The 14723-nt window shown below is 38.3% G+C and overlaps 1 long non-coding RNA gene across 1 annotated transcript; it reads right to left on the bottom strand.

Moving 5' to 3' along the window:
- Positions 1-361: 361 nt before the first annotated feature.
- LOC147159818 (uncharacterized) lies at positions 362-8844 on the bottom strand. Its single transcript, XR_015090589.1, has 3 exons — positions 8691-8844; positions 8367-8574; positions 362-628 (listed from the first exon to the last, which is right to left on the bottom strand). It is a non-coding gene; the product is annotated as an uncharacterized LOC147159818 (long non-coding RNA).
- Positions 8845-14723: the final 5879 nt, after the last annotated feature.

Here is a 14723-nt window from a genome sequence, read left to right on the forward strand (position 1 = left end):
AAAATCTACTTTTGTTAACAAGAGTATGAAAACCTTTTTTTTATTGTACATTTAGAACAGATATATAAATAATAAATAAAAAAATTCTAGGTTTTCATACTCTTGTTAACAAAAGTGTGTGGGGGGGGGGGGGTTAAACCAATAGAAATAGTTCAAATGACTTTTTGACGTTTATAGCCGTCAATAGCAGTGAATGAGTTAACTTGCGGTTAAACAGTCAGACATTGCAAAAATAAGAAATCATTTTTGCAAAGGAAAAAAAAAAAGCAATATTACTCCCAAAGTATCGTGTTTTGTTGTTTGACCTTTCAAGCCTTTTTACAATGCTGTTCTAAGCGGGAAGCTACAAACCCAGTTTTTGCAATAATCATTTTTAATAAAAGCTTTAAATGTCCTTCAAAGAGCCTTTGATGCAAAACATCATGAGCACGCACACACACACACACATACAAACCATTTTGGAAAGAAAGGCCTCTCTGTGGAGGTGTGATGCACGCTTGCGCTGGCTTCCTGTTCCATTCTCTTCCCGGGAAGTGACATGTTAAGGCAGAACGATATTCGTGCCGGGCTGTGACTCCCACGCTTAACAACCATGTCAATCCTCCATATTGATCGACGCCGCGTCCTTCTGTAAAGACATGCGATAACAATTACAGTTCTGTTGATACTTGGGACTGCCTTGGGTGGAGAGGATCTTGTTTACTGTTTTAAAGAGTCCAGAAAAAATGTCTGACTAATTCTAATAATATAGGAAAGAGGTTAGCTAAGAAAAAGCAGCACATTGAAGAGATAGGAGTGGCGCAACAGGAAGTACCAATGATTGGTATGGTAGGAGTTAGAAAGGCACTGAAAAGGATGACAAATAAAAATGCAGATGGTCCTGATGGCTTGCAGTACATCTAGGAGAGGTTTTTCATGAGGAACAACCAGGACGGAAAGGATTAGAAATGAGCTCATCAGAGGGACAGCCAAGGTTAGAGGTTTAGTATATATTTAAATGAGCATCATTATAAAAATAACTTGCTGAACCCTAACTTTGGGTTTAAAACCTGCTCAACTGCATGGAACTAGTAAATGAGTAAATATTTTTTTGCCATAAATGACATAATTACACAACTTTTCTACTTCAACTTCTCAAGTGTTTTTTAATTTAGAAAAAAAAAAGGGAAAAAATACATTTATACATGCAAATAATTCTGGTACCGCCCAAATTAAAGACTTTAGTCAGTGTGGTGTGGCGATTTGCAAACATGATTCACATTACTTCCTGATTAACTTGAGAACAATGGGAAGCTATTTGACCGTGCTGTGACTTCTCGAGGCGTTATAAAATAAACGTACCAAAACCATTACATTGGCTGCACTCCATTCATTAGTAACCCACCCGCTGCATTTACTGGATCACATAATACATGCTTCCCGAAGGAGGCATACAATGTGGTGCTTTCAAATGAATTGTTCCTCTATGAGAAGTACAGAAGGCCTGTTTAAAAAAAAATACTGTAACGTGATAGCAACTGTTTATCATCCCTCTTATTGGACATACAGTATTTGCTCATTATAGGAACGTTAACAGTCGACCAACTGTACACTCTCTCATTTGCTGACGCCCACGTCATTCACCAGGCCAGGTCATTAAAGCCATAAACATTCACACTACAGTCAGATACAACATTTGAACGTGAGGATGTGGACATGATTATTTACGTTTGAATATGATACATTTCTATTCATTTACCTTCAAAATTCCCATGGATAGTTTCCAACTTGGAATATTTCCATCCCAAAATTCCCCAGTTTATATTTCCATGGAAATTGACCAGAAATTGACCACCCCTTTGCAACCGTAAGTTCGTCATCCATTAGCCACACCCATATATATATATATATATTAGGGGTGTTAGAAAAAATCGATTCGGCAATATATTGCGATATTACAGCACGCAATTCTCGAATCGATTTTTAAACATAAATTTGTTATGGGAATATTCAACAAAAGGTCTTACTTAGGGTTAGGATTCACACATGAATCGGTATCGAATTGAATTGTGACCTATGAATCGTGATACGAATCGAATCGCCAGGTACTAGGCAATTCACACCCCTAATTAATATATATATATATATATATATATATATATATATATATATATATATATATATATATATTATTCATTTATTTATATTGTTTTCCACGAATGGGCACTAAAAGTAGGTGCAAATCCAAGCATTTGACACGGAATGCATCCAAATCCCCCAGGTGTTAAAAATCGCTGTGTGTGTGTGTTGCTTAATCGACAAATAAATGCCTCACCCCAAATAGACGCCTCCAAGTTGGCTGAAATGATCTATTTCTGTTCTACATGGGGACTTATCCCCGTTATTGTATGGATGCATGGATTAATATCAGATGCAGTGTGTTGCCGTTCCTCAAAGCAACGGCGTTGGAGCTAATGCCGCATTGGTGGCTCAAAGCCGGGGTCCCAAGCGGTGCGGTTCACCAGCAGGTCATACACAAGCCTCTGCTAATGCCTGGGTTTGCAGACGACAGGAGCATCGATCTCGGCCCGGGAAGTGCAACTGGGCTGCATTTGCGCCTCGCGCGTATTGAACTAGGCGATATGGCAAAACAAATAAAATATCAATTTCTGCAGACATTCTGGACGATAACGATTTTTTATGGGTTTTAATTAAAAAGATAAAACCCAGCAAACATGTATTTAAAGGTTTCATTTATCTAAAAATAAATCCTGTGCAAAATGTTCCGACAACAATATACTGATTTTAAATCAGTTTTTCGTTAACATGCGCTTAACATTCATAGGTTGTGCAAAAATAAATAAATAAATAACTGCATAACTTGCTACAATGCTACGAGTAAGTATTTAGTAACTATTATAAACACGTCTTGTAAACCACCCACCCAGCATTCTGCTACTTGTGCAAAATTACAATACACAATAACAATAAATTGGATGGGGAAAAAAAAGACATTTAAACAAAAAATAGATAATACATAATGAATTAGAAAATAATGGATCATTTTCGCTTAGGTACATCATACAATTATGAAACTCAGGCAATTAGTTGAACCTGGATGATATTTTTTTCAAAGATTGTTTTTATTTATTTTTTTTATTTTGTGTGTGTTTGGATCAAATCACATTCATCTTTTAAGCGTAGGCTTTTACTGCAATAATAACAGACAGATTTGAGAACAATATTTCATTTAGTGTAATAATTAGTACATACAGTAATTAATCTAACGATGTCCCCTCTCAGTCTAACATAATGAGGTCTTTTAATATTTTAAAGAAAAAGTACCTTTCATTGGCACATCCTTTCTTATAATTCTAAACCGACACAAATATGGTCCCATCCCTGCCCTGCAAAGAAAAACAAGGATTGCGCCAGAACGGCCAGCATCATCGACCAGCCTCGACAGTTCCCGTACCTCAAGTAAAACACAAACAAAAGCTGACGTAGTCCGCCGAGCCACAATTTTCCGGCCCAGGAGAGAGACTTTGGAACATCTGGCTTTGTTTGGGCTTAGTTCTGGGAATATATCACACAACTATTGAGTTCAGAGTAATGCTTGAGAGGCTGCTTGCTTGCTTTTAATGGGGGGGGGTTAAAAATAGCATTTTATTCCTCCATACTACATTCTGATTAATCCTTAATATTTCAACAAAGAACATAAATGGATGATCGAATCGAATTGAAAAGTTTGACACATTATTTGCCTCAATTCAGTGAACATTTGAGCTGCTTTTCTTCTGCTGTGAGCACGACGCACCAGAGCCACAGTAATTTAGTCATTCTTCACAGAGGATAAAGAACATATGCCGATTGGTATTGTTATGTCATCTGTCTTTATGTGGTGCTCCATTGTTTGTGTTCAAATATTTAACGCTGCAACACCAATGCTATTTGTTAGCCCGTCAATAACACTTTGCATTGTTTGTTAGCATTAGGCTAAACGGACTAATCTAAAGCTAAGCTATGTGATTGTTCCACGACGTGTGATTCTCCAGGCTCTATTGCAAGTCTGGCACGACGCGTGGCCTATAATTGCGCAAGGGCGGGCTAGACTATGCTCTGGTATTTTTGTAGAACAGTGCAAGCGTGCGCTCCGTTGATCGATTTAAGTACTTGTCTTTTGCTCTGTTGTGGGCATGAGCACAGCTGACTGGATTTACCGCCAATCAAAGCAGCACCTCTTAGTCCCTTTAAATGTGTGTGTGCGTGTGTATGGTCTTGTTTTTGTCACATAGTGGGGCCAACACAGAGTTGTGGGGCCTACCCGTCCATGTGGGGCCATTTTGCTGGGCCCCACAAGTTTACACCTGTTTTTGAGGTTCAAGACTTGGTTTTAGAGTGTAGGTTTGAATTTGGTTATGGTTGAAGTTAGGGTAAGGAAAAGGGGTAGGCAATCATTTTTAATGGTTGGGGTTAGGGGGAGGGGCTAGGAAATGCATTATGTCAATGAGATGGCCCCACAAAGATAGTGAAACAAAGGTGTGTGTGTGTGTGGTCTTGTTTTTGTACATAGTGGGGCCAACATTCTGGGATTTCACAGAGTTGTGGGGCCATTTTGCTGGGCCCCACAAGTTTAGACCTCTTTTTGAGGGTCAAGACTTGGTTTTAGAGCTTAGCTTTGAATTGGGTTATGGTTGAGGTTAGGGGTAAGCAATAGGGGTAGGCAATCATTTTTGATGGTTGGGGTTAGGGGGAGGGGCTCGGAAATACATTCTGTCAATGAGATGTCCCCACATAGATAGTGAAACAAACACGTTAATCAGCCGCTTACAGTAAAATGAGCTGTTTAGTCATTTCTCTGCCAATAACCACACACACACACGAATAAAACACCCCTGAGACCACTTTGTATTACACTACTTGTTTTCAGTCTAACATACTTCTGAAGACCACAGACCAGTGACTCAGAAAACATCCTTAAGAAATGACACACGCACGCACGCACACACAAACATGTGGCAAAAAAAACCAACATGAAAATCCCCAACTTCCTTTTGAAATTCCTCAAATGACTAGAGAGTGATGGTCAAGAGTACTTCTCGGAATCTGTCTTATCTGCCCGGCGGAATCACTGTGACTTGACAAAACCCCCTTTGGCCACACACTCATCCCGAATGGCCTCCTGGCATTGAAAGCATAGACGAGTAAAGAGTGAAGAAGGAGTCACGTCATGGTCTCTTGGCTGGCGTGTAAAAAAAAGTAAAAGTCTGTGCGTAATAACGGGGGGGGGGGGGGGGAGTGCTGGCGGTTGGATGTTTGGGCTCGTCATCACCATCATTCGACTCATAATCTCATCTGTGGGCGGTGACTCACCATTTGCGCTACTGTAGACTGGAAAAGTGCGACTCCATTTGATATTGTGCCCCAGTTAATCAATCACTGGTTCCAACGTAAAATCTTGTCATGAAAACACAACATACTCTATTTCCTCGAATAATAGCCGACATTTTTATGATATGCTCAATTTAATGACAACATAGCATATTTCCTCAAATGCCACCTTCACTCCAATTGATGCCATGTGAAAAATAAAGGCTTGTCATTACAACACATGCCATATTTCCTCAAATAGTGGTCTCCGCTCTATTATGCACCCATTTATCAACTCATTCACTGCCATTGACGGCTATAGATGTCAAAAATTAATTTTAACTATTTCTATTAGTTTAACATTTTTTCCACTTTTGTGAACAAGAGTGTGAAAACCTAAGATTTTTTTTTTAATTTGTACATTTAGAACAGATATAACATTTGCGATTAATCGTGAGTTAACTATTGAAGTCATGCGATTAATTAAGACACCTGACGCGATAAAAAAAAAAGAAGATTATTACAAATTAGGGGCGTCAGGCAATTTTTTTTTTTCTTGTAATTAATCGCATGACTTCACTAGTTAACTCACAATTAGTCACAAATTTTATATCTGTTCTAAAGGTACAATAAAAAAAATCTAGGTTTGCATACTCTTGTTAACAAAAGTGGAAAAAAATGTTAAACTAATAAAAATTGTTCAAATGAAATGTTGACATCTAAAGCCAAATTTTTTATTTATTGTACATTTAGAACAGATATAACATTTGTGATTAATCGTGAGTTAGCTATTGAAGTCAAGCGATTAAATAATATTAAAAATTGTAATCGCCTGACACGAATTAAAAAAACAAAAAAAAAATGATAAAAATTAGGGGCATCAGGCGATTAAAATGTGTAATTGTAATTGATCGCATGACTTCAGTAGTTAACTCACAATTAATCACAAATGTTATATCTGTTCTAAATGTACAATAGAAAAAAATCTAGGTTTTCATACACTAGTTGACAAAAGTAATAGAAATAGTTCAAATAAATTTTTGACGTCTATAGCCGTCATTGGCAGTGAATGAGTTAATCAACTACATGAGGAATATATTCAGTAGTTTACTTTATTTACTTCACAACTCTATAGCCAATCAATATTTTGACAATGCAATTTAATACAAGTATTTTTTCATGCAATTTAATTAGTTGTTTTTTTTTAAATCACGAAAAACATTTATGTGATGCCTTTTATTGACAGAGAGTTCATGTAATTGCATCTTCGTAAGGTGCAAATCAAAGCTAACACGTGCGCCATGACTGTGTGGGTCGACGTGAGTCACTCAATGAGTCACAAACTGAATTTGTTTTTGACATAAATTGCGACTTGTGCCAATCGCTCTGTCCCAAAAAAGATGTGTTCTGTCGACAACTGGACTTTTATGTCCTATAGGATCATTTTGGGCACAACCTCACCATGTTTATTAACACGTGAATCCCTGTGTTAACTTGCACTTTACAACAATCGCTAACATTCTGAGTTGGGTGAAAAATAAAATAAAAAAAATCTAAACTGGATGTTCTGTTTTTCAAATCTGCTGTTCCCGGCTTACGGGATCGGAGCACTGCAAATCGCACTAAAGCCACAGGAGCGGTGCAAAGTCAAAAGCCAGCGCCCTGAAGGCCTCTTGAGATTTGCTGATTAGCGTTTAACGTCAATCTCCGGACGCAATCGGAGAGCTGTGGGCTTTGCTGCCTTCAAGTGTGGACTAAAAGTATTTGACTTTCCCAAAACCATTCAGTATGTTTGCTAATATGTCTTTTATTATTATTATTATTATTATATTAGACACAGCACTTTAACTGGACTTTTTACTATATTTTACGCTTTGACAAAAGACCACAAAACATTGCGTTTTAATGGCAAGTTTACGCATGAATTGATTCATTACTTCTGAATGTTCTGGACTCCTGTTTCAATGCCAGTACTGAAATCTGCATGGATGCAAATGATCTCAGTCTCAATCTGCTTACTTTATTTTTTTTAATAATGCCATCACCCCACTCCCGAGTGGTTTTATGTCTTAATTACTACATATGTAAGGTGAATTAACTCATTCACTGCACGACTATAGACGTCAAAATTTCATTAGAACTATTTCTTTTAGTTTCCCACTTTTTCCCACTTTTGTTAACAAGAGTATGAAAACCTAGGAAAAAATGTATTGTACGTTTAGAACAGATGCAAAATTCCTGATTAATCTTGAGTCAACTAGCGAAGTCATGCAATTAATTACAATAAAAATAAAAAATAAATCACCTGATGCCGCTAATTAAAAAAAAGAAGAAAAGATCGCATGACTTCAATAGTTAACTCATGATTAATCACAAATCTGTTCTAAGTGTAAAATAAATAAAAAAAATCTAGGATTTGACACTCATGTTAACAAAAGTGGAAAAACTGTGAAACTAATAGAAATAGTTCAAATTAATTTTTGACGTCTATAGCCGTCAATGGCAGTGAACGAGTTAAAGATATAGAAGAATTGTTTCAAAGCAGGTAATGATGCCATGTCTGGCTTGCCTCAGCACCTTATAAAAGGTCAGGTATCACATTTTAGAATGGATTTGATGGCCGTTAATCAGATATCCTTCAGGAGCTGAAGGGAATACCTGTGGAAATTCCCTTCTTGTTAGCTTGCAAGAAGGACAATAGCTGCGTTTTTGGTCCAAGTTTCAATCTAATCATCTTACACCCAACATGCATAACAAAAGTCCCCGCGTGGGCATGATTGATTTAAACACATACAGTGTCTTCCTTTCATTTCACTAGAAGGTGTGGCATCCCAGTGCAGCAGTACCAGTCAAGTTTAACACACCTGAATCCTTGTAACACAAATTCAGACTAATTAGGACATGTTTCCTTAAGGGGTGCACTCACTTTTGTTGCTAGAAAGTGCTTTTTCACTGGTACATTTCCTCGGGGTTGTCCCTAAACTAAATGTTTGCGAAAATGTGAGGCATGTACTCACTTTTTGCGAGGAGGGTTGATCGCTGTCCGTTATCGAAAGACTTTCAAACGTCTTACTCGTTCGTCTCAATCCCCCGCATTCCCATGTCCCGCACACAACCCCGTGCGTCGTCTATGTACCGTTGCCTCAGTGACTGTGACGCGGAACCGTTTACAGCAGGAAGGTTGGCTAACGGCCCGGTGGCTCCTGTTACCTTCCTCATAGGAGTCTGTGGTGGGAAAACTCAGGTGTTAAAACTTCTACACATGTATAATTAAGTAGTGTGGTAATCCCGAAATGGCGGGCACACGTGTAAACATTAACAGCAAAGTCCGTTTTACTCACCGACTTTGTAATAAGGTGTGTTTCGGTGTCCTCTCCTTCATTTTTGCCCAAATCTCCAGAACACTCTTGCCTTCTTATGCATAAGACATCATCTAAATGTGCTTTTAGTTCCAGACTTGAATAACACACTCTTTCACTCTGGATATGTGTGTGTGTGTGTGTGTCCTGTCTTACAAAACAAAGTGGGTGTGTCCCTCTTTGAAACAAGCCCCAAAAATGTGAGTAAAGATGAGGAAGCACACACCCACGGGCAAGCCGACGATAGATGCCTTCTGTGTCATGACTTCAAATGTTTGAGTTGAAATTAATATTAGTGATGCTATTTGAAGTATTTATGACCATGCGTGTTGTCTCTCAACCCACACACAACCTGTTCTGAAAAACGTTTTAGCCTCTAATGGTAGAGTAAAAAAAAAAAAAAGTGAGTGACACGTGACTCAGTAGAAATTATTTTGTCGATATTTTCAGCCATAATGGAGTGTTACTCAAACCAAATAGTATTTTCTGCAAACCCGGTAATTGTAATTGGAGCAATGCTAAAATTAAATTAAAGTTAAAATCCTTGCATAATTGCAAAGGATTATTCTTAAGTATACATTTTTATAAAGTAAAGTTTTTTAATACTTTGTTGTTTTGTGCTGGAGCATACAGAAGGCTTTGATGCAGCATCTTACCTGAAGAGGTCGCATAAAACAATGGTAGTTATTACAAAAACGGCCAGCAGGTGGCAGCAGAGTATAAGAGATCCGCCAGGGCCATGTTGCAACAAGCTCTTTTTGCCAGTGTTTTTCAACAGGTTTTTGAATAATGATGAAACTTAACTATATTCTAATGGTAATTGCTATAAAACAGAAAAAATACATACTTTTTTTCCTGATGAATGAAGAGACTCTAATCTTTCTTTTGGTAAGTTCCATGTTTTTATAGCGATGGAACACAATATTCTGTGGGCTATGCAAAATCTGTCAAAATCCAGTAAAACTGCCGTTGCTTCAGTGAAAATGGCTGTGAGTGAATGAGATAATATATATGTTATGCCTGAGTATCTGTAATGGGGTTTTGCCTAATACAACCAAATATATAATATGATGACTAAAATATGTAATAAAAAAAATGCTGTTGATGGTTTAACTGACAAATCCAATAATTATTTATTAAATGGTTTTCTCAAAATTTGGAAAATAAATGGTCATTTTTCAAAAATGTTGGTGCCTAGATTGTCCTCGAATCCTTGAATGACTCAGTCATTACATTTACTTCCAGCAATACGCACACTCTCACACACACGACCACATCTGTGATTCAAATGTATGCGCGCATGCGCGTGTGTGTGTGATGCAATTGGCTGGGATCCCAGCGAGGCCAGAAGCATGCTTAGGCAAAAAAGGTGCTAAACCACTAATAGGATGTGGTTTACACACGTGGAGTTGAACCTGCAACCCCTTAACAAGTGCTTTGCTCTAACCGGAGGGCGGAAAGGCTACCGCACACTCTGCAGCCGAATGAGGCAAAACGGCACTCAGCCTTCAATGTACTGAATGGTAAATAGCAGCAGAATGAGAGGAACTCTATAAAAAGAGCACCCGCCGCCCTACCCCTACCCCCCCCCCCCCCCACTCCACCCCCCCATCTCCATGGTGACACCGGAGGCAAAGAGCCAGTCCGCCCGAGTGGCCCTCCCCACTCTGTACACATGCACGGCAATATGGGAAAAGGGATGGAGTTCACAGGCCCTCGAATGCTTGCGTCCGATGAGTGTCACAACAAACAAATCAGTTCACTTTGTGTTTCCTTAAGAAAAATCAGCACTTTTTTAAAAAATATTGAATTCATACTAAAAACTTGTGTAATAACGTTGTTATTAACCTGAAACTTCTTCATGAACAGTGAAAAAAAACATAACAAGCACAGACACTTTTAGTCTGGGCACCCTAACCTAACCAACAGTCCAAATGAATGACCATCTAATATGCATAGTTGATACACTTTAAGTCTGTGGACACAGGGAGTTAAAGGAGTTATTTTCAGAATGTAGTGGTAGGAAGTGGGTCACCGGTGGAAGCAAATCTAAGAACCCTGAGAAAGCCATACAGCTGTCTCCCAATTATAGAATGTGATCTATGGTCACAGCAGGGTTCAACTACTTCCTGTCCTGCGAAGTCAAGTTGCTTGACGGTGCATTTGTGTTGACGGTTATCGTTCCATGCTTGAAACTACGGCTGAACAATTCTTCGAAATTGCCATCTCATTGTAGGAGGATGCAATTTTAAATCGTGAAAGCTGCCATTTGGGAAAACAAAATCATTTTGTATATGACCAAAACGTTTATGTATAATACATGTAATGTTGTCTGTTCTAGTCATTTCTTATGTTCGTTAAAACAAAATACATGGGAAGAGGACCTTGAAAATTCATCACATATGAAATTGCTGTCACAATATTGAGGAAAGAAAAAAATAGCAAAGTAGAATTATGCTTGTACTGCTTCGTCAAATCGCTCCACGTACAAAGTATACCTCACTACTCACAGTTTTTCTAGATAGGCTCCAGCACGCCTGCAACCTCAGTGAGGATAAACGGTTCGGAGAATCAATGAATGAATCAATCAATGAATCAATCAATTAATTAATTAATGATTCCAAGTTTAAATTCAATGGACATTATCAACACTCGCTTTCTTAACTCTTTGACCGCCAAAAACGTTGAATGACATATGCTAAAATCAATAATGAATGCAGCCAGTAACGTCAATTGACGTCAACTACGTTTTTTTTCTCAATGAGCAGTGCAACGTCTTGTGCAGCACTGCCTTGTCATTGGGGTTGTAAAATCCCAAAACAGCCACTAACTATGACCAGCAGATGGCAGCATTGAATCTCTTTTCAATGGGCTCCCGGTGAATGGAATTACAATGAAACGAATCTGATGAAACAGAATTTTTTCAAGGATGACGTGAATGATCAAAGCCTTTGTCACATTAAATCTAATTCACAGAGCGTCACTAAACCAAAAATATTAGTGACGGGATAAGGTAGAAACACACACATTTAGACTTTAATTTCAGGAGTGCGTCATTCCAATCCGGCCTTCTAATTTGAGCAGAGAGAGAGAATATCTTTTTTCTAATGAAAGAACGCGATTTTCTATTTGGTACCCACCATGTATATGTACTCAAAAAACACAATATTCTGTTTGCCTGAAAGATGAGTTAAAATACTCTAAATTGGCTGGCATTGTCGGGGTTGTTTTTTGGATAACGTTTGGCAGTTAAAGAGTTAAGACCAATTGTTGGAAGAAAAAAAAGATATTTGGCAAAATACATGCACAGATGATGCAAAATGGCAGCACAAAACACTACACACTACACTACCTGTACTTTCCCTGCAAGGTAACCACATGAACTGGCGGTGGCCGGATGTTGTGAAGTCCGCTGCTGCCCTTTAGTGTCTATAGCTCACTTGGAAATCCGTTTTTTGTCCACAACACAAAATACGAAATCAAGCGAGTGGCGGCTCATAACTTCAAAAGTGGGGGGCACTTTTAAGACGGGTCTATTTACAAACAAAGGCCGAGATTTTTGGAACGCCAGCTTCACTTCACAGTGGCATAGCCGAACAAAGACTTCATAGCGAACAGCAGAACTCCTTTTTGTCACGGGCGTGGATCAGGTGGTACGGTGGCTTTCTAGCAATGAGAAGATGTCTTGTTTGATCCCCGGTACATAAATAGAACATGGTCAACAGCGCGTGACCCAGATTACATGTGGAAAAATGCAAGTGGGTTGTTAAATATTATTTACTTTAATTTAATTGTGATAAGTAAATTGAACACAGGAAGAAATGCTGTTATCAATTAACTGATAAGATATGGGTGAAACTAAGCAGTGTACTCAAAGCATATCGTTGAAATGCGGGTGTCCAGGTTGGTCCACCAAAATTACAGAGCACAGATATACACAAATGGATGCGTTTCTATTTATTTTTTCAAAGTGGAGCAGTACCCCACAATGACCACCAGTTGGTTGCTATGGTGAAAAAATAACAAGGTTTGACATGTTCGATCAAGAACTCGCAACTGACCAATCATCGGTGCAGACTGACCAATGATGAGCTAGTCATGCAACCGACCAATCAAAAGTGCTGACAGTAAAGTGGAAGTGGCTTTACAAAATCTGCCCAGCAACAATTCCACTGAATTTTCAGTGAATATGGAAATGTGTTGCCTATGTGGTTTGATATCTCATTACTCCTGTAAATTTTACAGTACCAATGCTGAGGGCGTAGGATCGAGTCCGGGCTTCGGCCTTACTGAGTGGAGTTTGCATGTTCTCCCCGGGCGTGTGTGGGTTTTCTCCGGGTGACCCGGTCTCCTCCCACATTCCAAAGACATGCATGGCCGGTTAATTGAGCACTCTAAATTGTCCCTAGGTGTGATATTGAGTGTAGATGGTTGTTCGTCTCTGTGTGCCCTGCGATTGGCTGGCAACCAGTTCAGGGTGTACCCCCTGGGAGAGGCTCCAGCGACCCTTTTGAGGAATAAGCGGCAAATAAAATGGATGGATGGATTTTGCGACATACTGTATAGTTGCCAGTAAATTCCTGTAAATTACGTAGAATACAAGAAACGGTTGTAAACTAGATTACAATCAATTGCTGTAAAAGTAAATACACGAAGTAATATATATATATATATATATTAGGGGTGTGAATTGCTTAGTACCTGGCGATTCGATTCGTATCACGATTCGATACCAATTAATCCCGATGCAAATCTATAAATTGATTGCGATTTTTTTTTTTACTCAAATTTAGAAAATACAAATCAGTAAACTAGTAGTAAGACTTAATATATTTTAACTCATTCACTGCCATTGACAGCTATAGATGTCAAAATTTCATTTGAACAATTTCTATCAGTTTAACATTTTTCCCACTTTTGTTAACAAGAATATGAAAAAAAAATATTGTACATTTAGACGAGATATAAAATTTGTGATTAATCATGAGTTAACTATTGAAGTCATGCGATTAATTACAATTAAAAATTTAATCGCCTGACGCCCTAATTATAATAAACTTCTTTTTTTGAAAAAAAGATAACTAAAAAAAAAGAAAAAAAAAGATTATCATAAATTAGGTCGTCAGGTGATTACAATTTTTAATTGTAATTAATCACATTACTTCAATAGTTAACTCACGATTAATCACAAATTTTATATCTGTTCTAAATGTACAATAACAACTTTTTTCTAGGTTTTCATACTCTTGTTAAAAGTGGAAAATTTTTTAAACTAACTGAATTTTTGACGTCTGAAGCCGTCAATGGCAGTGAATGAGTTAATAAGTGTGCGTGTGTGTGAGAGGGTAAAACTACAATATGAAAATACTAATACATATGGCCTAGTTATATAACGGATTCTCACCTATAAATAAATAAACAGGCATTGACTGTATGCATATACTGTACAGTGTGCATATATGTGTGTGTGTGAGGTTGACATGCTGACTCATCATCTTATGCAACGCCGTTAAAGGCGGCGTTAAAGAGGCATAACCTCAACTCACTGGGTGACAGATGTGGGTGAAACAACAGGAAGTGAGTTGCGAATGAAGAATTTACGTACGCGCACACAGTGATATTCGTCATCATGCATCACAAACATTACTGCTCTCTGTGCGTATGTGTCACATCCCACTGTTCATCTGCTCATGAACCTTCACCTCATTCCCGCGTTGTTTCGCATTAGACCCTGGTCATCTGATACCCATGTGGTTGCTGGTTTTTTTTTCTTCCCACAAATCCAAGATGCAACTCGTAATAGAAATACATGTTTTTCTTCACCTTTTGAAAGGCAAGAAATGTTATAACTATTACAATGTAATTGATATGTCCGAAAATAGCTCCGATATTAATGATATTAATACATTGCATCTGCTGTTTAACCCAATCCTGATGCCGAAGGGCTGATGAATGGGAACCACCACCGACCAATCACTGCTACTGTGTGGAACGACTGACATGGAGGCTAACCAA

Source organism: Leptonotus elevatus, chromosome 17 (genome assembly GCF_054856555.1).
Source record: "Leptonotus elevatus isolate MCC_2025b chromosome 17, RoL_Lele_1.0, whole genome shotgun sequence".
NCBI lineage: Eukaryota > Metazoa > Chordata > Actinopteri > Syngnathiformes > Syngnathidae > Leptonotus > Leptonotus elevatus.